The 27,098-nt window shown below is 35.7% G+C and overlaps 1 long non-coding RNA gene across 1 annotated transcript; it reads left to right on the forward strand.

Moving 5' to 3' along the window:
- Positions 1-3,273: 3,273 nt before the first annotated feature.
- Positions 3,274-25,559, forward strand: LOC118351997 (uncharacterized). Its single transcript, XR_004808361.2, has 3 exons — positions 3,274-3,642; positions 9,961-10,031; positions 24,984-25,559. It is a non-coding gene; the product is annotated as an uncharacterized LOC118351997 (long non-coding RNA).
- Positions 25,560-27,098: the final 1,539 nt, after the last annotated feature.

Raw genomic sequence — 27,098 nt, forward strand, 5'->3', positions numbered from 1 at the left:
AATAACCTGAATTCATGTCAGTGTTGATCATCTCCTCCATGTCCCTACCATATTCCATTGGGGATTATAGTTCATTAATTATACCTCCTAAATAATTATTGATTCTGTCCTTTTCAGACTCTACCTGTAGTACTAATTTAATCATATCCTACTTCAACTAGGGACCTTATATAAATAATTTTCCTGGCTCTAGCATTCCAAAAAATTAATCTTTAACATTGTGATATAAATTATTCCTATCACATTACCATGGTCATGTTAACCTCTGTTTGGAGTGGTTTCCCGTATCTTAAATAGTAACTGACAAGTCCTTTTGACTAGTACGCCAGATCCTTTATGGATTCTTTCTACTTTTCAAATTAATGTCTATTGACTATCCATTTCAGCCTCTTTCCCAGGTAGTACCAACTATTTACAATTGCCAACATTTGGCATGCCATTTCATCTGTCCATGACTTTGCTATTATTCCCTCAACCTGGACTTTTCCAGCTTGTTAACATATACTCATCTTTCAAAATATTTTATGCTTTATGCCTTTATTGGCTTCCAGTCATTCTTTTTTGGTTAAGTATTACAACCTCAGCAGCAAGCATAAAGACTGGTTTTTAGTAGCAGCTCAATAAATATCTATGGGGAAAATAACAAAAGGATGATGATAAAATTTAATTGTCCAACTTTTTCTTAAGCACCATGTATAGCTGAGTGTGGTAGGCAGAATCAGAGATGGCTCCAAAGACTTGCATCTCTCAGTTTTCACAAGTAGAATATAGCAGAAATTATTGAATGTCACCTCTAAGTTTATGTTACAAAATGACTATGGCTTCTGCCTAGGGTGATATCTTTTGCTCTTTTGTGGATCACTTGACCTGAAAGAAACCAGTTGGCATGGCCTACAGCAGTCCTACCAAGAGGTAGCTCACATGGCAAGCCATGTCAATGACCACACAATCTAAGCCTTTCTTTAGATGAGCCCATAGGTCTAGCTGATATTGTGATACAACTTAATAAGATACCTTGAGCTAAAGCCATCCAGCTAAACTGCAAGTGGATCTCTGATCCACAGAAATTAAGAAATAATTTCATTGTTTCAAGTTATTTAAGATTGGGATAATTTATTAGGCAGTCATTCAATAACTACCTTTCATACTTTACATATTTGTAATAAATATACTTTAGATATTAAAACAAATGGGTAAACAAACTCATTTATGAATATGTGTGAAATATTTTTTGTTGCTAGTTTTTTAAACTTAAATTATTCACAAATTAAAACCATGTAGATTTGTGGTTTTATTTTTTAACCTAAAAAAGAGTTTAAATACTAGAAAAGAATGGGAAAATAACATAAGTTAATAACCTAGGTAAGGGTAGAGTTGTCAAGAAGCAGATAATCTATGCAAAATAGTACTGCTTTTTCATTGTCTTGGTATTTTCAGTCTCAAGAAGTGATGGTGCACTTGAAACTTATTATTCGAATTTGAATCTCACATTTACTTTATATGACTGCCATGATCTTTAAAAAATAGGATTCTTCAATTTATGTCTTTTAATTCTGTGTATACTATCTAGTTTTCAACAAACTATTTATTTAACATATTCCTTTGTTTCCAGTATGGACATTTTGTCACGTTATGTGGTTTCTAAAATTGGGTGGGTCTTAAGATTGATGCCATTATTCAAATGCTGTTGAGTAGCAGCTATTTTGAAATGGCTGCATAGTCTGATTGGAATCCTAAGTAGCCTGACAGGACAACAGCAAATTCTTGATGTTTCAGCCAACAGAACTGTTTTAGCATACTTAAGTGAAAGAATGGAAGTCTGGTTGTTAAATAAAAACTTGCTTACAATTTCTAGAAATCAAGGATATAATATGTCAAGGTTTGCAGAATAGGAGGCAGTGGCTTGGATGAAAATCAAAGAGACCAGTGTAGAGCATCATTTTAAGATAAGCTCAGTTACCATTATTCTTTTTTTTTTTAATTTATGATAGTCACAGAGAGAGAGAGAGAGAGAGAGAGAGAGGCAGAGACACAGGCAGAGGGAGAAGCAGGCTCCATGCACCGGGAGCCCGATGTGGGATTCGATCCCAGGTCTCCAGGATCGCGCCCTGGGCCAAAGGCAGGCGCTAAACCGCTGCGCCACCCAGGGATCCCCACCATTATTCTTAATATACAATTGATGATATTGTTCAATAAACTATGGATGTGGGTGTCTCCAAGCCAAGAAAAGATTGAGACTCTAAACAGGAAGGTGTTGTAGGAATCTGTACCTACTAGTTATTTATTAATATTTTATTTTTATGTATGAACAAGGTATTTGATAGAAATATATTTAAATTTCGCTTAATCATTTAAAAAAATAAGTATGAGGTAAGTATTCTAAATAATGTGTAAGTATTTTATCATACTTTAATCAGCAGTGTGTAATATAAATGTAATATAAATAATATAATATAAATAATGTAATATAAATAATGATTGTCTTACAGACGGGACACCTTAGAAATGGTGAAGTACAGTATATAAATGGCTACTTCACAGACTGATATTTATCTTGCATGGGTCTTGAAGGCATTTAAGTTTGGTCTAAACTCTATATTAACGAAACAATATAACAAATCATGTGTTATATAAATGTATTTATAAACTACTTAACTAAAATTATAAATGCATCTTTAACAAAGGTGTATGACAAAAATAAATATTAAAAATTTCCTTTTAAGATTATCTCCTGAATCTTTTTCTGACTTCTGTGGTAGATCAGCCATCTTTTATGGAGAGCAGAGGGGCTGGAATTTTAAAATTTTGTTCCTTTGGGTTTCAAGGTCACCTAAGGAGCTAATTAAGCCTCTGTAATGTAGGTAGCATGGATAAGCTCTTTGGCTGGCAAAGAAAACATTTAGAATATTTCTTGAGTTTAACTAATGGAAAATAATTCACTTCATGTTTACTTAAGAACAAACCACTCTGTTGAAAACCTTGGGAACAGTGAAATTAGACTAGGATATAAATAAATGCTTACTGAATAAAATGAAATTAAAAAAGAAAAAAAGATGAGGTCAGGTAGTTGCAATGAGGCTGGTAAATGAAGGAAATTGAATATCAGTGTTTGGTGTTTGGATTTGAACAAGAAGCTGTGGTTGTATTTCAGGGTTGCGGTCTTTCCTGAACTTCTGACTTATAAATTTCCCAGAAGACACATGATCCCAGTCAACAACAAGAAAACACAAATAAATTATAACTTGCCGTTTGATACATTCATTTTCTGAGGTTTTCCACATTGAGGTAGATTTTTAAAAGTTCTTGTAAATTACTTTCTTTCGTGCGATCCCTAGTACATCTATTTTGCTATAAAAACCCTAAGTTCTGCTGGAAACTACTGAAAAAAGTAAAATACAGCTTAGGAATCTGCTTGGGAAAATAGAAAACCCAGAACAAACAAACAGATAAAATATTACCATAACTTTCTTTAGGACAGCAGGAAGTTTTGTTGCCATTATTATTTCTGCTACTGTTTTGACTTTCAAGAGTTGAAGATTCAAATGCAAATTGGCAGTGGACTCTGTCAGTTCTGGAAGAAACTTTGGAAAAAGAAGGAGTTTCGCATCCATGAGAGGAGTTAGAAAGAAAGGATGAAGCAAGGTGAAGGGTGTGTGTGTGTGTGTGTATTTACTGCCTGTAGAGGCTTGACTACTAACTCAGGAAAGTAGCTAATACTACAAGCTTCCACTAATGACTGGACAGGAAAAAATAATTAGAACTGTGTAAAGCAATCTGGCTGGTTATGATATAAATGTGACAGAGAAATGGTCATCCATGTAAATATGTATTTAATACCGAGTTAAGTTTTGTGTCTTATTAATCTTTAAGAGTTCAGTCTTGATCCTTGATTATTCGATTTCTGTAGTATTTTTGTTTGTTTAACAGCTAAAATCTCTTCACAAATTTCTCTAGGCATATCAATTACAGGGATTTTTAAGAATCTTGTGTTGTTTTAGTTACATTCTAGTTCGGCCTGGTATTATATAATTAGCTTGGTACTCTCCTGGTTATTTTTGCTTGTTTGTTTTATTTATTTTTTTCTTATGTTTCTGATTCCCTATAAATTCTTCGTGATTCTTCATCAGCTTTGGACACATAATATTGATTAGGACACATAATGCTTATACCCTAGATGGATTTCATCTGCTAATAAGTAAGATTGTCTTATCACTGGTAAATTTGACTGCAGAGCAAGACTGGGATCTGGCCTCTGACAGAGGCTTCTATTTTAATGTGTGGCACAGTCATCTAGAATAAAATTAGTTTTCTCTGAAAACTGCATGCTCTCTAGAGAAAACTACTCTTAAATATGTCTTGAGAATAAATAATAAGTGACAGTTCTTTAGCACGTGTGGTCTAGAAAGGACCAATCTAGGCTTTATTTTGTTTTAGCTTTTTGCCTTGTTTTGTTTTTAACAGCTTTATTGAAGTATAACTGACACATCATATACAGCACATATTTAAAGTTAATATATGTGATTTGGTAAGCTTTTACACATGTATACACCTGTGAAGTCACCCCAATCAAGAAAATGAAAACCTTTCTCATTTCTAAAAGTTCTATGCAAAAGTTGCCTTATGACAGTCTGTGTAAACACTCCTTTCCTCCCTATAGAAGCAACTATTGATTGTTTTCTATCACTTTATAATTAAATCAAATTTTGTAGAAATTTACATATATTGGAATTACAGGATATGTTCTTTCCTTCTCTCTCTCTCTCTCTCTTTCTCTAGTCTGCTTCTTTCACTGAACATAACTATTTTAAGAGGTCTTTATATATTCTGCATGAGATATAAGTCCTTATCAAATACATGATTTGCCAAAATATTCTCTAAATTGGTAGCTTAAGAAGTCTTTGATGAAATCCAATTATATATATATATATTTTTTTTCATTTATGATCATGCCTTTGAAAGATTGTTTTTAAACAAACTCCTCACTTTTTGAACTTCAGGATTTACACTTGTCCTTGGCAATACCTGCTGTCATGGAGGCCAGGGTATCTCCAATCACAACCAATAGGTCGCTTTCTATCTTTGTGCAGTTTCCTCCAAATATACCCAGGGCAATGCCTTATCCATAATCAAGCTACTTCTATACTTTTCAATTATCTGAATTTTTTAAAAATATCCTATCTACTGGCTTAAGCTCCCATGTTGTTTTTCATCCTTATCCCTTATATTTGGTTTTAGGAAGGCATTTTTTTGTTTGTTTGCCTACAACTTATGTTCCCTTTGTATTCCTTTGCATATGTGATCCATTTATACTTTTAAATAACTATCTCAGAAGTATAAAAGGATGCATTTAAGATTACTCTGAATTTTTAAGTAAAATTGAAAATACTTGTATGTGTTCAAGTGTGCTGTGAATTTCTTCCTCACACCTCGAGTATCCTATCTGCTGAGGACCATTCACACTAAGAGCAATTTTGAGAATGTTGACATTTTCACATCATCAATGTCCAGTCCTAATAAAAATTGGGTAAATTGATACCATATGTTGACAAGAGATATCTGTGACAAACATTATTTGCAATTCCTCTAAAACTGAGAAACAATGAGGATTTAAATAAATAATTAATGAATGATACTACACACAGCATACCACCAACCCTTGGCCTTATGTAATTAATATTTTTTACTGCTCCTTAATTCTTCATAACTAATATTAAATATGACATTTTGTTATGTCTTATAGCAACAATTCTCTCTAAATTCAACACATATTCAGTGAAACCTTCCTAGATGTTGGGGATCAGGCTATAACCAAGAGTATTTAAAGGACAAATAATTCCCCATTCTTCTAAAGTTTATATTCTATTGAATGTAGGGGGAGAGGGAGGAATTTTTAAATAGATAATAGATGTTACTTAAAATAGCTTTAGTGTTAGGAAAGCATAAAACACATAGAAAGCAACTGGGTCTGAAGTTGTCAGAACTTTCTTTTTGTTGTTAAAGATTTTGTTTATTTATTTATGAGAGACAGAGACATGGGCAGAGGAAGAAGCAGGCTTCCCACTGGGAACCCAATGTAGGACTCCATACCAGGACTCTGGGATCGCGCCCTGACCTGAAGGCAGATGCTCGACCACTGAGCCTCCCAGGCATCCCCGAAGTTGTCAGACTTTACAAAGAGACAGGGGTTGAGGTCTCAGCATAGGGCTGAGTTTGGTGTTTGGGAAGTTAAAATAAGGCCAGGATGACTGTGGTATAAGAGACAAGTGTCGAGGAGATAGTGATGAAGGTCAGCAAGAGTCAGATTATGTAAAAGTTTGTCAACTACTCAGGAATTTAGATTATAAATAGAAAGTAACCGTAGGGTATCAAGCAGCAAGTGCTATGACACGAATCACATTTGGGGGAAAAAAAATTAACTACTTTCCAGATTTGATTCTATAGGCACAAGTATAACCTGAGACACCAATTGAAGAAGCTATTGAAGTAGTCCAGAAGAAAAATGATATGGAAATAAGGTGGTAGATGGTAGAGGTAAAGATGGGGAGAAGTAGATTGATCAAGATACATTTTAAGTAAGAATTGAAGGGCACCTGGGTAACCCAGTCGGTTAAGCACCAGAGTCTTGGTTTCTGATCAGGTTGTTGTCTCAGAGTCATGAAATTCAGCCCTGGCTGAGGCTCTGCACTCAATGTGAAGTCTGCTTAAGACTTTCTTCCCCTCTCTCTTGGCCCCTTCCCCACTCAAATAAATAAAACTTCTTTAAAAAGTAAAGTTGGAAGTGAAATCTGAGAATGGTTTGGATGTGAGTGGTAAAATAAAGACAGAAATAAAAGATGATTCTTAGTTTTTGGCTAGAACAATTTGATGCATGTGATTTTTCTTTTGTGAGAGAGAATAGGATTAGAAGCAAGTTTGGGGTTTTACTAATATATAGTCAAGAGGTCTGTTTTTCACATGTGGGTCATGAAGTCTACAACTCAGTACAGAGCTGCAGCATTTTCAGTTACTTGTTTCTGGCTTTTAGATGACAAGAAATAAATTGTCACTAATTGCTAAGTTTCATGTCTACATAAACACAGATTTAGACTCAGATTTAGAGATGCAGATACTTGCACACAAACACAAGAACACACACGTATACTGCTGGATCTTTCACTCATAGCACATGCCAGAGCATATTGACTGTATCAGAAAAGGAAAATTAGGGAGCTACATTTATAATATCAATAAGATCTAATTTGGTTGGTTATTGCCCAGTTTTAATTTAGAAAGGCACACAAAGAATTTTCTTTTCCATATTTCCATATGGTCTTCAGATGCATGGGTGGTATTTTCTAAGTTGTTGACTCATTTCATCCTCCTGAGGACCACAGTGTGATTTTCCTTGTTTGTAAACTGATGTAAGCATAAACTATGTTTTCATCCTTTTAAAATAATTGTGTCTATTCCTGTATTTCTCTCCTGGCTCGCAGCCTTTTTCTCATGAACTTACCTAATTCTATAACAATGGAGTAGCTCAATTCTCTTCTGTACTGGCCTAATGGAATACAGTTTCTTCCATTTTTCATGGAAGTAATTTTATGTGGTCTTTTAGAACTGCAGGACAACTGTCTTTGTCTATTTTTAATGTTATCATTTTATTGATTTTACTACTTTTTTAATTTTATTTTTTAGTGAAATTAGACAAGAAAGGAATGATGTTGGGAAGAGATAATAAACTCAGGAAAAGTTTTTGTAAAGTGAAAAGTGATCTCAGCATCACAAATCTTGATAATTTAAGTCAAGAGAGATTTTAAGACCCTAATATATTTCTCTGAACTGTTTAATATATGAATTACACTGCACTTTATCTTTTGTAAATAATTTCATATATGCGTGTGCGATACATGCGTGTATATCAATAGACAATCATAGTTATTGTCATTATTCATGAATTCTATATTTGCAGATTTGCCTACTCACTAAATGTATTTTTAATCTGAAAACCAATACTTGTGGCATTTTTATGGACACGAACATTCATAGATTAGTGAAAAATTTGAGTTGGCCTGGCACACACGTTGCTAGCTGAGGTCTAACAAGTCCTGGCTCTGCCCTTTTGTTTTAACTCTCATATTGTAAACAGGTGTCTCTTTATTTACTGCCACATTTTTCACTTTTTGTGCTTATTGTTAATGTCACTGTTTAAAGAAATACCTAAGCATAGAGGTAAAGTGCTTTTTCTTGTTCTTAAGAGCAAAAAGGCCGTGATGTGCTTTACATAGAAAATATTTGTGTTAGATAAGCTTTGTTCAAATATGAGTTATAGTGCTGTTGGTTATGAGTTTGATATTAATGAATCAACAATATATATTAAACAAGTTTTTTGGGGGGTTGGTAGAGAGTGCACCCGAGTGGGGTGGAGAGGAGCAGAGAGAGAGAGAGGGAAAGAGAGAGAGAAAGAGAGAGTCTCAAGCAGGCTCCAAGCCCCAGCACAGAGCCCAACTCTGGGCTTGATCCCACAGTTCTGAGATCATGATCTGAGCCAAAATCAAGAGTTGGACAATTAATTGACTGAGCCATCCAGGTGCTCCAAACAAGGTATCTTTAAATAAATACACATAAAACAAGGTTATTTATTGATCAGTCAACCCAAACATATGACCAGTGGCTCACAGGAACCTAAGTCTGTATTTCTCTAAACAGCAATGGTCTTGTATTCTCTAATTCAGAATTCTCAGTGACTTTATAGAACCTAAGTACCACAAATAATATGAATCGTGTGTGTGCACACACATACACATACACAGACACACACAAACCTTGGGTGATTGTAAGGGTGTGGTAAGCAGAATAAAAATGATGCTTACCCCCCCCCCCAAGATGTCTCTGTTCTAATAACTGGAAGCAGTAAATGTTAAAAGATACTTTGTTGGCTCAATTGAGTTAACAACACTGAGAGGGAGAGATTATCCTCAATTAACTGGATAAATTCACTATAAGCACAAGGATCCTTAAAATGGAAGAGAGAGGCAGATTGAGATGGAAGTCATAAACCAAGGAATGGGAACAGTTTCTAGAAGTTGGAAAGGGCAATGAAACAGACTTCCCCCCAAAATCTCCAGAATGAGTGCAGCTTTACCAACATTTTGGTGTTAGCTCAGTGAGAGCTATGTGGGACTTCTAACTCATAGAACTGCAAGACACTAAATCTGTGTTGTTATAAATCCCTTTGTTTGTGGAAATTTGTTATAGCAGCAGTGGAAAATGAATGTATTTCCCTAAAATCACAGCTCTATTATTTCATTATTTCAACTCCAGATTTATATTTCATGTCTACCTAACACTTATGTGGATAACCTTAGCTTGAGAGGAAAAAAATAAAAGTAACCTGTACTTTCCAGGGTATGGATTCTCTACTATTTGATATAGAAACAATAAATGCAGCCATGAACAAGGAGACACGAGCTGCATTTATAGTTCTATTTCCTACGAGATTTTCCTGCCAGGAGACTTCTTCCTAGACCCACTTGACCAATAACACAGACTGTCCTGTATTTGACACCTGAAGAATGCATAGTTCTTTAAATTCTCTATTCTGTTAATTTTTCTATCATTAGATCTCTTAACTTCCTGAAAATGTCCCTCTAGTTTTTGTACCTGATTTGTTTTCTTTCCTCTCACTTAATAAAACCCTGGGATTTTTTTTTTAATTTTTATTTATTTATGATAGTCCCAGAGAGAGAGGAGAGAGAGAGAGAGAGGCAGAGACACAGGCAGAGGGAAAAGCAGGCTCCATGCACTGGGAGCCCGACGTGGGATTCGATCCCGGGTCTCCAGGATCACGCCCTGGGCCAAAGGCAGGCGCCAAACCGCTGCGCCACCCAGGGATCCCAAACCCTGGGATTTATTGTTGGTTCTATGAACTTCTTCTTCATTAGTCCCCTCTTTGAGTGACCTAATCTCTTTCTTTTATTACAGATATGCTGAAGAAACTCTAAGCTGCATTTCTAGCACAGATGTCTCTCCCGAACTCCATATTCAATAATCAGGTATTTATTCAACATCTTTACTTGTATATAACAGACACTTCAAAATCTATATGACATTCTTAAACGTTACCTAGCTACTTACCAGCTATTACTGCTATCACGTAGGCAAATAAAAGCTGAGAGTCCTTCCTGGTCTTATCTGCATTACCTAGGCAAATCTTACTGTTAACTCTTCTGAAAAAATTCTCAAACATTAATCTTCTCTCCCATTTTTATGACCTCTATGGTTATCATGTTTCTAATTCAGAAAATTTCCAGAGGGTCCTAGTTTTGTTTTGGTCCCATTTAAATCCATCTTTCACTGGGTTTCCAGAATAGTCTGCTTAATATTCAACTTTCACATATACAATACCTTGCTTCAAACTCTGCAGTAGCACCAAACTACCAATTCAATAAAAGGAAAGCTTTTTAATAGGACATGAAAAGTTTTCTCTGATCTGGCTCCTGCGTACCTCTGTCTCTGTTTACCCCTTAACTCACGCTTTATATGCTATAACTCTACACGCTTACATTTTCCCATATTCACTGTGGACTCAGGGAGTCTTCTTAAATTATTGATTTTGCTTATGATGTCCCTTGGTTTGCAATATCTTTTTACCAATATTATTATGGAAAATGCCAACCCCTTTGAACTTTAAAAAAAATTGTTTCCTTTATCTACAAACCTTTTATTTATGTCTTCCCATTTCCTCTTCTGTACTCTCATCTGCCTGTAAAAATTGCTATCGTTATATGTGCCAGAACACCATATCATTTTCTGTCCTGTATCTGTCTCACTGATTAAATCATTAGCTTTCTAAAAGTAAGGACCCTAAATGATTCATCCTAGCACAGCAGGATCTCATTGTGTGAGGGAATGAATACTTGATGATCTTTTGGGAACATATTCCCTGTCTGTTTGATCTAGTGTGTTTGGTATGCCCTGTGTGTTTTAATACAGAGGTTTTACATGTATTTTCTGGCTGCTGCTTACTTTACCTTTGCAACAATCAAACCAATCAAAGGCAATGGAATGCAATGAAATAAATAAGACATTCCTTTATTGGACATTTGTTAAGATTTGGAAACAAGTAGTTCAGAATCAGTAATTCTTGTATATCAAGAAATATAAATACACATGACTAAATATGATAGAAACTTCTGGTCTGCATCTTCATTTTTAAATTCATGGAGGATTGACTTATCTGTGATGCAACCTTATCATTATGAATTTCCTCAGAAGTGTGACTACAATGAATACTGGCAAAAGTCTCAGGAAAGTAGGTCCCTGCAACTACAAACATGTGTTTTAATGTTAAAAAAAATAAAAACTTGTGAAAGAAGTAAAACTAATTAGATTAAAAATATGTTACAAAATTTATAAAGAAAATGAGAAAGAATTGATATTGAAATAAAGACATTGTTCCTCAAATCTAGACATAGCAGTTTATTTCACACCAACAGAAAATTAGTTTATAACCTGTAAGTATAATCTAAGTCATCTTTTAAAAGTTAAATATACGATGATAACCTTTCCATTTGCTGAGTAAAAGTTCTCATGAGGTTCGCTCTTTCTGTCCATATTATTTATATTGTCATTGTTAAATATAAAAAAGTGAGATATCTTCTTCCTATAGGAAAATAAGATTCTTCTCATTTTTCTGTGTATAAACTCTCAACTTTTTTGCATGCTATTTTTACCCACTTAATTTTTCTGAAACAGTTGTAAGCTTTCCAGCCAATGAAAATTCCTGAAAATCACAAATTTGATTGTTGACTTTTAGTCACATCCCTTCACAGAGTAAGAGCATTTGACAAGACTCATCAGCTTACATATATTTTTCATATATATATATGTGTGCTGAATTTTGAATATATATATATATTTTTCATATATATATATAGTGTGCTGAATTTTGTTAATATTTGTGAATATTACTATTATGATAAATCTATGCATCTGAATAAATTATATTCACATATATAATATATGGAAAGTGAACTTTCCTGTTAATGATTTCAAAGGCAAATCAAAACATATTTTAATATGTCAACAAGGGTTAAGTGATTTAATATGCAAAATTTTAAAGATGATGTACTTTCTAGAATTATTCTTACTGGAAAACCTTCGTTCACCTATTCACATTGTGAATTTTATAATAAAAGAATTCAGAGCATCTTTAGAACATCTTCACACTTGTACAGATACAATCATATTTTATTTAAACATATTTCATCGGGCTTTTTTTACTCCTCTATAATATAAGCTTATATAATAAGAAAAATGTCACTAATTTAAGACTAATCTAGAGATTCAAATGGCAATTTTTGAAGAAAAAATATTTAGCGTGGGAAAATCTTGTTCAAGTTTATGCAGAGTAATTGAAGAGTTTTAAATATCTTTGCAAAAAATAGTGGGAAGGGAATAATAGATATGCATGACAAAAGAAAGAAAAGTGGTACAATATATGAAAATTAATTATATAGACACTGGAGAAGTAGTTCAAAGAAGTGTGTAATCTACAATAGCGGGAGGATTTTGGCAGCCAAAACAGAAATAGAGGGAGAAAAAAATTAAAATTATTAAATGATGTTTAATTTTATGTATATTAGCTTTAATGTACCTAGTTAATATCTAAACAGTATTAACCTAGAGAATCTATGAGATAGAATTAACTCCATTTTACTGATGCAGAAAATGCCCCCCAGAGTGGTCAGGTGACTTTCCTCAAAGTTACAGAAGTATTAACTATTGAAGCTTGGAATTCAAACCAAGTTAGTGTGATGCCAAGGGCTGTGCTTTCAACCACTCTGCAATGAAGTTAATAACATTAACATTAAAAATTAATGAGAAAGAAAATGAGAACAAGGAGCAGAGCTTGTTCCCACTGAAACCTAAAAAGAAGAAGAGAAATTAATGACACCCATGGGGAAGAAGCCCAGGGATATGAGAAAAATCAGAAAAGAACAATGTGACAAGAAAGAAGAGAGAATTACTACAATGAGAGGATAGTCAACTATATGAAATGTAGTGGTGTTTAATTTAAAAAAGTGGTTTAACCAAAGAAACTAAATTTGGGACTTTAGTTTTAGAATAGGTAATTACAAATTGCAATAGACTATATTGTAGCAAGTATAGAATTCCATAGCAATTTGTAATTACCTACTCCAAAGCTAATAATTAAATTGGGAGAGAAGCAAGAAGATAGATGGCGAGAAAATAGGGTAGATAACTATAGACCTCACCCTCATCTGTGCTGTTGAGCAGCCACTTCAGTTAAAGTTTGCTCTATTAATAGAAATTTCCTTCTGACTTGACTCTTTCCTTTCTTCCTCCCTTCCGTCCTTCCAATTTATTTGTCTTCTACTTACATATATATCTGTGGGATAATTTGTCTTAAATAATTAAATACCTACCAAAATGGGATTTTAAAATTTCCCTTTTTCTTTTAGGTTATTACTACAACTTGAATGCTGAAGCCTGGTCTTTATTCATTGACTGTATATAAAATAGAGAGTAGGGTTTGATGTTTAGCATATTTATATTTATATTTATATTTATATTTATATTTATATTGCCAAACTGTGCCCTAGGAAATATATTAGGAAGAAGGCATCATCAAAGCAAATACTATCTTACTAAGTAAGAAATTAAAAAAAAAAAAAAAAAAAAAAGAAATTTTTAAAAAATTCAAAATTGAAGAAAGGAGTGAGGGGGAGTGAGAGAGAAAGAAAGAAGAGTTTTTTGAGCTCAAATAAAATTTTAATTAACTAGGAAATACTGATGCTGAGAGGCATCAGTATGCAGCAGAGAATAAGATTCTGTCTCCTAGCCTACAGGTATATGGAAACAAAAGGACTTCATTCAGCTGAAAGAGGAATTGTGTGTGAAGGGTTGAAGAAACAAGATTGTTTGGTTCTCAGTGCTGGAGCAAACCAAACTGTTTGTGAGAATTGAAATCATCTATAATTAAGAGTCACAATTTGTATGTGTGTGTGTGTATAAAAGACCAGATTATAAATATTTTATAATTTGGAGGTCAAAGAGTCCCTTTTATAGCTACTCAAGTCTACTTTGTAGTGTAAAAACAGGCAAAGACAGGAGTAAATCAATGGGTGTGGCTGTGTTCTAATAAAGTTTTATTTACAAAAAACAGGAGGAGGCCATTTTGCCAAAGACCCATGAAATCTTAAATGGAAACTACTAAAGCACAGATTACATCCCAAAACTCCATGGGCCCTTATATCAAAGCAGACCCTCACTGCATCTCTCAATCTCAAACTATTTTTTTAAAAGATTTTATTTATTCATGAGAGACACACACACACAGAGACAGACAGAGAGAGAGAGAGAGGCAGAGACACAGGCAGAGGGAGAAGCAGGCCCCATATAGGAAGCCTGGCATGGGACTTGATCCCAGGTCTCCAGGATCACACCCTGGGCTGAAGGTGGCCTTAAACAGCTGAGCCACCCGGGCTGCCCAATCTCAAACTTTTATATCACAATCTTTCCCCAGTCCTAACTAAGCATTGAAAACCACACACCAAACCTGACATCCAGATTTCATAAATATCCTAATTTTGACCTGGGACAGTAGTAACACAAGCCAGTGCTTTCCTTACTGCTAAAAGCAATAAAATCAGCTGGTCTTCTGAAAAGAAAGTGTTGATATTTTGAAAAGAGCTAGTTTTTGATACTTGCCTTGTGCCAACTTATCCCTTACGTTGCTCATTCTCTCTTCCTTCTCTGCTCTATCTCTTCATGATACTGAGTAGGCCCTTCAAGATGGCATTCAACTGATCTCTTCACCATGACTCTGTCCCTTATATTACCTGATGAAGAGTCATTTCCTCAATGAGATATTTATTCTCAGAACATTGCCGTGTGGGAAAAAAGATACATGGAATTTGGAAGAAGGGAGATCTGGGTTTGAATCTTAGGCTTGTCATCCATGAATGGGATAGTGTTAGACTTGACTCTTATCATTTCTCATCTACTTTTCCTCTTATGAAATCATTAGAATCCACTTCACATCACTGCTTTAAGGGCCAAATGATATAGTGAAGTTAAATAAATTTTGTTCTTTACCTACTGTGCTTCAACAGTTGTGGTAGAAAATTTCAATATAATTTGTTTGTATTTCTAAAGTTTCACTTACCTATAGATAGCAAACACATTTTGGATTTTTCTCAACAAACTTTATCATTTTTAATCCTTTCCAATTCATTAGATTATTTTATATAATTTTGGATTCTCTACTTGTCATTATGCTTTAGATACTACTGTTATTGAATCTAACACAATAATCACTGATCAAAACTTTAGTAAATATTTTTGAATAAATACTGTGAAGAGGAATGGAGAGGTAAAATCTAAGCTGATAAATTTTGTTCCTAATTGTTGAGGAGAATGTCTTTAGAATCAACATATTTAACTTCTCTGAATGAATTAAATTTGCTTATCCTCTGAGCCAAATGTACATTTGTACATTTGTGTTAAACTCACCTTTCATTCTATACAATACCTCAAAATATGAACAAAATTTAATTAACAATCATATGACTGTATTTTCCTGAGTCACCTAATAGCAAAATTATGTTAAATCAATTTTTCTAAATTTAGAAGGTACCCAATGACAAAATACAATCATGTGAATAGCACAAATGTTCATCTTTGAAACTCTGCTATGTATTATACATTTGCAGACCTAAACTCTTAATGTCTGTCAAATGAGTAGAAACAAGATATCTTCTGAACAACAGTAATAAAGACCTTCAAAATCTTATTTTGGGTAAGATTGTCTGAAAACCAACTAGATATATGAAAGCAGATATCCAGGAAAGGACTAATAACAAGTGTATTTAGATTTGCCATGTTCTTCTGCTATAGACCTTAGTGTTAATATTAAATAGCAGTTTGGAGTGGGTACAGCAACTTGCTTTGATGTCTTTGGGTTTGCAATGTATGTGCTTCACCTGAACTAGTTGACTTCATCATTTTGCAACCCTTGAATCAAATATTAACACGGCATAAACATCTAAAGAGTGATAATGTTTAACTGAAGAGAATAAACCTTTCAATGTAGTTCTTCTGAATTTCCAGAAGTTAATAGACAGACTCTCAGGAGGTAAACAGAAAAATAGACTAGATTATAAAGGATAAAGGTGTAACTTTTGTGTACTTTCTTATGGAAACTTAATTTCTCTAAGAACAGATTGGAAATTTCTTTCAAATTACTTCTCTTGTAAAAAAATAGCATTTTAACCAGGGAAAAGGAATGTTTAGTTCTGATGACTATGGAAACAACACATGTCTACTTTCAAGTTTAGATAGGAGATTTAAAGAGTGAGAGATTCCAGTAGAGAAATCAAGCCTTCTATTTCTTGCTTAAATTGTAACAGTTCTCAGGAGATAGCATTCCAAAGATAAACAACCCTTTCCTTTACAGCAATAAAGAGACTTGGTTTGTTTTACAAGTTAGATTTTATATTTAAACAAGTATTTCAGAATAACTATTTTTCTGTACAATTGTTTCCCATGTTTACTTCCTCTTGAGGCTCATGGTGTTACAGAATACCATACTCCAGGATCAGTTTTGATTCTCCCAATTCGGTTTTCAAGTATTTATATCCTTCATAAAGAATTTGATTCCTCTCATCCCATTACTAAGAAAACCAATGATCCTGAAGTTAAATCTAAAAGATAAAATAATCAAATGGCATTCATGTGTTTACATCCTTCATCTTGCAGTTCCCTCCCTTTCCTGCAGGGACAAAGAGAGGTACAGGATAATATAATAGAAAGAATATAGGCTTATTTAAAATTATAATGGGCAGAGACCAATAGAATCTTAATGCTCCTGCCTCGTGGAGATGGTCAGCACGCTTTGGAAGGGAGTGCAGGATGAAGGAGAGGAGGACAGAGTGGGAGAGAGAGCTGTTTTTTCAAATGAATTCATTGAAAACACATTATGAATTATATAAATTTTAAACTTGCTTTCTTTACCTGTGGTGAATGTCTTATATCTCTTAGGCATGCATCCAATAAACCATCTTGATTTAAATACATATTTTTGAGTGGATAAAGAGAGAAGCACAAATTACTGAACCAGGAAACCCAATTAGAGAGACAAGATTGGCAGGGAAGTGAGGAAAGGGGAAATATTTTTTAGCTTGGGAAATATTTAGCTCTATAAAATGCCTTAGTAAAATCTTTGTTGTTAGTAAAATATCAACATTCACTTAAATGCTTTTGCAACTTGACTTATGTCTTTTAGTTGTCCCTTAAACACCATAGGTAAAAAACAAACAAACCATCATCATCATATCAGATTTTCTTTCATTCCAGCCTTAAAAAAAAAAAAAAGAAAAAAAAGAAAAGAAAAGAAAAGAAAAAAACTGCCTTAAAAATGCAAATTAAAGGGAACCTGGGTGGCTCCGTGGTTAGGCATCTGCCTTTGGCTCAGATCATGATCATGGGGGTCCTGGGATCCAGTCCCTCATCAGGTTCCCCACAGGGAGCCTGCTTCTCCCTCTGCCTATGTCTCTGCCTCTCTCTGTAAGTCTCTCATGAATAAATAAAAACTTTTTTAAAATGCAAATTAAAACTGTAAAGAAGTTTAAAGTTCAACCATTTTTTTTTAATTTTTATTTATTTATGATAGTTACAGAGAGAGAGAGAGAGAGAGAGAGACAGAGACACAGGCAGAGGGACAAGCAGGCTCCATGCACCGGGAGCCCGATGTGGGATTCGATCCCGGGTCTCCAGGATCACGCCCTGGGCCAAAGGCAGGCGCCAAACCGCTGCGCCACCAGGGATCCCTCAACCATTTTTTTAATGTACATTTGTACAGTAGTATTTTAAGACAGGAGATTCATGGGCAGCCCGAGTGGCTCAGCGGTTTAGCGTCACCTACAGCCCAGGGTGTGATCCTGGAGACCCCAGGATCCAGTCCCAGGTCTGGCTTCCTGCATGGAACCTCTTCTCCCTCTGCCTGTGTCTCTGCCTCTCTTTCTCTCTGTTTCTCATGAATAAATAAATAAAAATCTTAAAAAAAAAAAAAGAAGACCTGAGATTCAAAACTCATCTTTCTTTCCTGTTGAGTCAGAAGATTATAAAACAGGAAGTTGGGTTAATCCAACCCTCAAACACAAAATGATACACCAAAACAAGACTGGGCAAGAGACAAAGTGCCTTACTCAACAGCAAACCAAAACTAGCAGAAGCTTGATCTTTAAGAAAACAATTGAAGAAAAGCTTCCCTGAGGGTTGGATATAAAACTATTGCAGGTGAGAAATAACTTTCAAAAGTTTTGAAAACTGGAAAGCTCTTTTTAATGACTACAATGGTTTGAATTGTTTTATTTTGGAAAAAAAAAGTAAAAATTGAGTGAGCATTGGTGGAATTTTCTCTTTGCTGTATAATAATGTCTAAAGATTAACTTTTGAGATTTTAATTTATGATGCCTGAATACAACACACATTTATAGATCTATGTATTTCACGTCCATTGAAATTCAAGAACTAAGCAGGGAGTCCTGTCTCATGTTGCGGAACTCAGGGCACATGATCTAACTTTCTGCCATTATTTATACATAGAATGATGTTTTTTCTTTATTATAAGATTATACAAGATGGGGAAATGTTATGTGTATATTAAACATTACATTTTCTCCCATCTTAAAAGACTGCTAGCAAAACAATTCTGTAGAGATGAACAGGTAGTTATTGAATACTGAACAACTAATGACATTGTTCTTGCATTTAATTCTTGGACTACTCTTTCTTTTTAGCAACAAGAAATAAGTAGTATAGAACTTTGTATTTCAAAATTTGAACTTTTAAAACATTATTCCCAACAGATCTCGCTAATAAAAACATCTGAGATTTTGGGAAAAGACAGAACATTTAAAATAAAATACTGGGCACCTGGATGGCTCAGTAGTTGAGCATTGCCTTTGACTCAGTTCATGATCCCAGGCTCCTGGGATAGAGTCCTGCATTGGGCTCTCCATGGGGAGCCTGTCTCTCCCTCTACCTATGTCTCTGCCTCCTCCGTGTCTCTCATGGAGAGAAAAATAAAATCTTTTAAAAAAGTAAAATACTTCAATATTAATTAACAAATGACCCTAAATGAAAGTTCAGGTGAACCACTGTTACACTTAAAGGTATTTTTTTCATGGTAAGAATTGCTTAATTTCAAAAACAAAACAAAACAAAACAACAAAAAACCTCCAACAACAAATTATGTGCTCCTGTATGAAAATTTGTTTTTATCCCTATATTTATTTATCCCTATGACACTTTTTTGTTAATATAATTAGCTGAAATAATATGCTTCAGTCTAATAAGAAACTAAAAAAAATGGGGGTGGATTGGGAATTTCATTTTGCTTTGTGAATTTCTCTTTGTATTTATTTAAAATATTTATTAGTGAAGTGTAGTTGAAGTACAATGTTATATTACTTTCAGAAATACATGATTTGACAATTCTTTACATTATACAATGCTTACCACAGTAAATGTATTCCTCATCTGTCACTACCCAATATTGTTGCAATATTATTGACTATATCCCTATCCCATAATTATCATCTCTCTAACTTATTTATTTTATAACTAGAAGTTTGTACCTCTTAATCCCCTTCATCTATTTCACTGGAGCCACCAACTCCTTACCCTCTGGCAACTACTATTTTGTTCTCGGCATTTATGAGTCTGTTTCTTTTCTTTTTTTTTAAGATTATATTTATTTATTCATGAGAGACATAGAGAGAGAGAGATAGAGACATAGGCAGAGGGAGAAGCAGGCTACATGCAGGGAGCTGGATATGGGACTCAATCCCAGGACTCCGAGACCACACCCTAAGCGAAAAGGCAGACGCTCAACTTCTGGGCCACCCTGGTGTACCTATGAGTCTGATTCTGCCTTTTGTTTATTCATTCATTTGCTTTTTTAGGTTCCACATATAAGTGAAATCATATGGCATTTGTATTTCTCTCTCTGACTTAATTGCCATAGTGTAATACCTACTAGGTCCATCCATGTTGTCAAAAATGGCTTGTCAAAAAAGATCTTATTCTTTTTATGGCTAATATTCCATCATATGTATAATCATCTTCTTTATTCATCACTCAGTGGACACTTAGCTTGCTTCCATATCTAAATTATTGTAAATAATGCTGCAATAAACATAGCTGTGAATTTATCTTTTCAAATTTGTGTTTTTGTTTAAGCAAATACCCAATAGTGGAATTACTGGTTTGCATTATATTTCTTTCTAAATTTTCTTTTTTTAAAAGATTCTATTCATTTATTCATGAGAGACAGAAGGAGAGAGAGAGAGAGGCAGGCAGTGATATAGGCAGAGGGAGAAGCAGGCTCCGTGCAGGGAGCCCAATGTGGGACTTAGTCCCGGGACTCCAGGATGAGGTCCTGAGCCAAAGGCAGATGCTCAACCACTGAGCAACCCAGGCAACCCTCTTTTTAAATTTTCTTTGAGGAAACTCAATACTGTTTTTTATAGTAGTTGGACCAATTTACATTTCCACCAACAGTGCAGGGGAGCTCCCTTATCTCCATATCCTCACCCACACTCATAATTAAGAATCTTTTTTTTTTTTTTTAATTATATTTTGCTCATGTGTTGAGTTGACTCAATTCCCACTTGCCAAGACTGGGATATCAAAACTATTTGCTTGATATCTTGAGAAACATTGCACTGTTGGGAATATCATATTGATCAAGTAAAATAGACACTCTTTCCCTTCTTGTAGAATTTTAATTAGCAAATTAACTACTGATTGGTCTTCCCTTGAAAGATGGTATTTGTCTTTTATTTACCTATAAAAATGTGCAGTGACATATTCTGTAAACCTCTGCAGAAGTACAAAAAAATTTCCTTTTCATAGTTCTGATGTTTCTGTTTTGTTTTGTTTTTTTCCGGTACAAAATGAACTCAGCTCTAATTTTCTGATTTGCATATCTCCACAAGTATCCTCTAGTGAATGTTTCAAAGTCAGTTAAGAACGTCTGGTAAGGGATACCTGGGTGGCTTGGTGGGTTAAGCATCTGCTTGTGGTTCAGGTCATGATCCCAGGGTCCTGGGAATGAGCCTCAAGAGGGCCCCTGCTCAGTAGGGAAATCTTCTCCCTCTCCCTCTCCCCCCCCTTTGCCCCCCTCACTCATGTTCTCTCACCCCTGCTCCCCACACAAATAAGTAAACAAAATCTTGAAAAACAAAAGAATGTCTGATTCTTAAAAAAATAAAATTCATAAAAAAATGTGGCAGCAGGGGATCCCTGGGTAGCTCGGCGGTTTGGCTCCTGCCTTTGGCCGGGGGCACAGTCTTACGGTCGTGGGATCGAGTCCCACATCGGGCTCCCAGCATGGAGACTGCCTCTCCCTCTGCCTGTGTCTCTGCTTCTCTCTCTCTCTCTCTCTCTGTGTCTATCATGAATAAATAAATAAATAAACAAACAAATAAATAAATAATAAATCTTAAAAAAAAAAGTCTTAAAAAAATGTGGCAGCAGCTACCATTCTTGGAGAAAATAGTTTTTGATTATTTGAATCAATCACTTTATTTGTTTAAAAGTATAACCTAAAGAATGTGGAAATAAAGGTACTTATTAAGATAGAGTATAATAGTGAACAATACAATACTGTTTATACTAGTGTTCATTTATATGATATAAAGATGTTGGTGTGCTTATAAGTTACCTGGATCTTGTTAAAATGTAGTTTTTGATTCAGAAGTATTGGGGTAAAGCCTGAAATTGTGTGTTTATAACAATCTTCCAAATGATTCTGCTACCACTGGCCTTGGAATACCCTTGAGATGTTAAGGGATCAACCATAACTGTTGTAAATGTTGCAGAGTTTTGAAAAGAAGGGAAGAGTGTCAAATGTAAGTGCTCAGTGCTGGGGAAAATTGTAAAAGATTTTTAAAATGGGCATTTACAGAAATCCACTATTGGGTATTCTATTTAGCACAGTAATCTGGGTTATAGGATTTTGTATGATATGCAGATGTTCACTGTCATTGAGAATTGAGATAGTTTAAAAGACTCTAAGTCAGAAAGAGTTGAAAACAATGCAAATAATTCCTGAATGAGAAGTTAACTGTCTTGTGTATTTACAATATTTCTGATTGCATGTGTGTCTGCTCTTTGAATTCTCCTTTAAACTAGTAGTACATCTTTTTGATTCTCTCAGTAAATAATAAGTATATAAAATCTTTGTTTTGTAGTCATTTTATATTTGAAAGACAGTCATGATATAATCCTTAAAAATATTTTTTTCAACTAATGAAAGGCTTTATTTAAGAGTTAGGATTTGAATTGATATTGGATTTTTGATTACCAATTCAATCTTTGTTCTTATGAGTCTGTTAAATTTTCTATTTCTTTCTGTTTCCCTTCTTCTACTGGTTTTAGGCTTTATTTGCTATTCTTTTTCCAGCTCCTTTTGGTGTAAGGTTGTGTATTTGAGATTTTTCTTAACTCTTGAGGAAGGTCTGTATCGTTATCTACTTCTCTCTAATGAACACCTTTGCTGCATCCTAAACATTTTAGACTGTTGTGCTTTCAATTAATTCGCTTCCATGTAGTTTTTAAATTTATTTCTTCTTTAATTTCCTGGTTAATGTATTCATTCTTTAGTAGGATCTCCTTTAACCTCCATGTATTTATGGTCTTTCCAATTTTTTTTTTTTTTTTTTGGTCGACTTCGAGTTTCATAGTGTTTTGGTCAGAAAATATGTATGGCATGATCTCAATATTTTTGTAATGATTGAGCCCTGATTTGTGACCCAGTATGTAATCTATTCTGCAGAATGTTCCATGTGCACTCAAAAACAATATGTATTCTGCTGCTTTCAGATGAAATGCTCTAAATATACCAGTTAAGTCCATCTGGTCCAGTGTGTAACTCAAAGCCATTGTTTCCCTGTTGATTTTCTGCTTAGATGATCTGTCCATTGCTGTGAATGGGATGTTAAGGTCTTCTATTATTATTATATTATTATCAATGAGTTCCTTTATGTTTGTTATTCATTGATTCGTCTATTTGGCTGTTTCCAAGTTGGGGGCATAAAATTTTACAATTGTCAGATATTCTTTTTGGATAGACCTCTTTATTATGATATAGTACACTTCTTAACCTTTTGTTACAGTCTTTACTTTTAAATCTAGTTTGTCTGATATAAGAATGGCTCCTTCAGCTTTCTTTGGATGTCCATTAGCATGACAAATGATTCTCCATCCACTCACTTTCAATCTGGAGGTGTCTTTTTTTTTGTTAAGATTTTATTTATGTATTCATACGAGAAACAGAGAGAGAGAGAGAGAGAGGGAGAGAGAGAGAGAGGCAGAACACAGGCAGAGAGAGAAGCAGGCTCCATGCAGGGAGCCCAATGTGGGACTCGATCCCAGTACTCCAGGATCACGGCCTGGGCTGAAGGCAGGTGCTAAACTGCTGAGCCACCCAGGGATCCCCTTGGAGGTGTCTCTGGGTCTAAAATGAGTCTCTTGTAAGCAAGATATCAAAGAGTCTTGTGATTTTTTCCTAAAGATTTTATTTATTTATTCATGAGAGAAACAGAGAGAGAGAGCGAGAGAGAGGCAGAGAGGCATAGGCAAAAAGAGAAGCAGGCTCCATGCAGGAAGCCCATTGAGGACCCCGGGATGATGTCCTGAGCCAAAGGCAGATGTTCAACTGCATAGCACATAGGTGTCCCTGTTTTTTGTTTTTCTTTTTTTTTTTTTAATCCATTCTGACATCCTGTGTCTTTTAATTGGAGCAGTTAGTCCATTTACACTCAGAGTAATTATTTATAGATTTGAATTTAGTGCCATTGTGTTACTTCTAAAGTCGCTATTCCTGTAAATTGTCTCTGTTCCTTTCTATTCTTTATTAGTTTTGGTCTCTCTTTCCCGCCCAAATAATCCTCTTTAATATTTCTTAAAGACCTGATTTAGTGCTCACAAACTCCTTTAGTTTTTGCTTGTCTTAGAAACTCTTTATCTCTCCTATTCTGACAGCCATGCTGGATAAAGTAGTCTTGGCTACATATTTTTCCCATTTCACACACTGAATATATCATGTCCCTGTCTTCTGACCTGCCACATTTCTGTGGATAGGTCTGCTGCTAACTGTGTCTACCTAGATGTTTAAGGATCTTTAGTCTCGAGCTGCATTCCTAATTCTCTCTCTATCTTTGTGTTTCACACGTTTCACTATGATATATCTTGGTGGACTTGTTTTTGCTGATTTTGAGGGGAGTTCTTTGTCCATCTTGAACTTGAATGTCTGTTTCCTTCCTTCCCTAGATTAGGGAAGTTCTCATCTATAATATGTTCAAATAAACCTTCTGCCCCCTTTTCCTGCTCTTCTTCTGGGGCTCCTATGGCGCTATATGGAGCATTGAGTTCCCTAAGTCTATATTAGAGGTATAATAGTTTTCTTTCCCTCTTCCTTTCAGCTTCATTACTTTCCATAATTTGTCTTCTATATCACCTATTCATTTGTCTGCTTCTTCAAGCCTCATCGTTATTACATCCAATTAGTTTTGCATCTCAAATATAGCATTTTTTATTTTAACTTGACTAATTTTTAGTTATTTTATCTCTGAAACAAGGGTTTCTCTGGTGCCTTTTTATGCTTCTTTCAAGCCCAGCTAGCATTCTTATGACTGTTATTCTAAATTCTTGTTTAGATATGTTGCTTATATCTCTTTTGAGCAAATCTCTGGCTGTGATTTCTTCTTGATGTTTCTTTTAAGGAGAATTCCTCCATTTTGCCATTTTTCTAGGATTTTGTCTTTTGCACATTATGAAAGTTTGTTATGTTTCCTGCTTCTGAGAATATTAAGAAGGGGTCATGCACCAACCAGGGGCTGGTGCTTCAAGACGTGTTTTTGGTGTATGCTTTGTGCACTCCGCTGTTATGTTTTGGCTGCTCTTTCCCACAGGTCAGTCCTCTGCGGAGTTCCTCCTTGCCTGCAGTGGGGAGTGTCTGGACCTTTAACCAGGTGTGCTTTGTTTGTTAAAATAAGCCTGATAGAAAAAGAAAAACCCTGATCCAAGATAAGAGAAAAGGAAAAGGAACAAAAAAAAGCAAAGAAAACAGATAAATGGAAAACTAAGCCTGAGTCCAAAGAAAAAGAAAGAAGGAAAAAAGAAAAATAAGAGCAGCCTAACTGGAAAAAAGAAACAGAAATGGACCAAACAAATAAACAAATGAATAACAACAACAACAACAAAAAAGCCTATAAGCCTGATTCCAAAGAAAAAAGAGAAAGAGAAATACCAGCCCTATTTCCAGCAGAACTGAAGCCGATGCTTTAGAGCACTCTGTGATCAATAGACTTCGTACCTGCTCTGGGCCTCTGTTGGTCCGCTGGGAGAGGCCCCGCTGCCCTGACTCAGGGTCAGACCTGCTCCAATAAAGATGCCCCTGCAGAGTGCAGGGTTGTGAAGGGTCTTCTGTAAGCGGCTTCCTCCTCCAGTGGGGGTGCTATGCTGCTCACTGAAGTCATTCGGTGATGGTGTGTGTGTGTTGGGGGGAGAAGATGGCCTTCACCCCACCTTCTCCCCTCAAGCTGGGAGGAAGAAGCTTGAGGGGAGAAGGTGGGGTGAAGGCCATCTTCTCCCCTCAACACACACCCACCAGTGTTCAGGAAGCTCTCACAGAAAAGCAAACAGTATCCCTTCTTATATCAGGCATCCGGCATCCATCAGATGCCTGCCCTCAACCTGTGTCTGGACCATCTGTGCACCCAGTGCCACAGTTCTCCTGGGTTTTATCTCTGGCCAGAAGCTGGGATTCAGAACTCCAAATCTTAAAGGACCAGGCAAGGCACAGACCTGCTCCCTTCCTTGGGGGTGGGGGGAGAGAGCCCGGCAGTGCTGCACTCAATGCTGTTCTACTCCATAAAAGCAGTTGTATGGCTGTGCCAGGTAACTGGAGTCTCTGGTGAAGACTCCTGAAAAGCTGCAACCAGGTTATCTGCCCTCTGTGCACCTCTGTCACCTGCTGTTGAACAACCGATCAATGGTGACTGGCAGGCCTTTTGTCCTTGGAGAGGCAATATTCTCTCTTCCAAATGTACTCCAGGAATGGAAATGTTTTCTCCCAATGTGACCCAGGGGATCCCCACACCATTCTACCTACCTTCTGCTCCCTGGTTTCTGTCCCCCTCTCCCCAGGAGCAACACTGCCTGCCCCACTTGACTCTGGCAAATGGCACAGACATCTAAAAGCTCAGAATCTGGGGATCCCTGGGTGGCACAGCGGTTTAGCGCCTGCCTTTGGCCCAGGGCATGATCCTGGAGACCCGGGATCGAATCCCACGTCGGCTCCCGGTGCATGGAGCCTGCTTCTCCCTCTGCCTGTGTCTCTGCCTCTCTGTGTGTGTGTGTGTGTGACTATTAAAAATAAATAAATAAATAAAAGCTCAGAATCTGAACTCAGCTGTTCACAAAATCTTATCATAGCCACTTCCTCTGTACTCCCCAGCCAGGGGTCTTGGGAGAGTTTTTTTTTTTTTTTTTTTTTTTTGTCCAGGAACCCTATACACCGCTCTCTCTCCTCCTCTTTCCATCTTTTCTTGTCTTCTCTCTGGGAAAAGGACTCCATACTGTTATTTTTAGAAACTTTCTTTTACATTAAAATAATTTCAAATTTATAGAAAAGCAGCAAAATTAGAATAGTTATCTCTAATGTAACCAGATTCAACATTTTTAAATATTCTGCCAAACTTGGTTTCTCTCTCTTTCCCCAATCCTTTATGTGTTTCTATCATCCCTCCCCCAATCTCTTTCTCTCTCTTGCTTTCTTTTTTTTTCTCATTTATTATCTTAACCTCCTGAGAGTTGGTATCAGTATTATAATACCTCAAGTTTTGAAGTAGACTTTTTAAAGAGAATGTTGTTGTTCCTAAGAATAAAAGATAGATACTTTTCGGGATCCCTGGGTGGCGCAGCGGTTTGGCGCCTGCCTTTGGCCCAGGGCGCGATCCTGGACACCCGGGATCGAATCCCACGTCGGGCTCCCGGTGCATAAAGCCTGCTTCTTCCTCTGCCTG

This window comes from Canis lupus, chromosome 22 (assembly GCF_003254725.2).
Source record: "Canis lupus dingo isolate Sandy chromosome 22, ASM325472v2, whole genome shotgun sequence".
Lineage (NCBI taxonomy): Eukaryota > Metazoa > Chordata > Mammalia > Carnivora > Canidae > Canis > Canis lupus.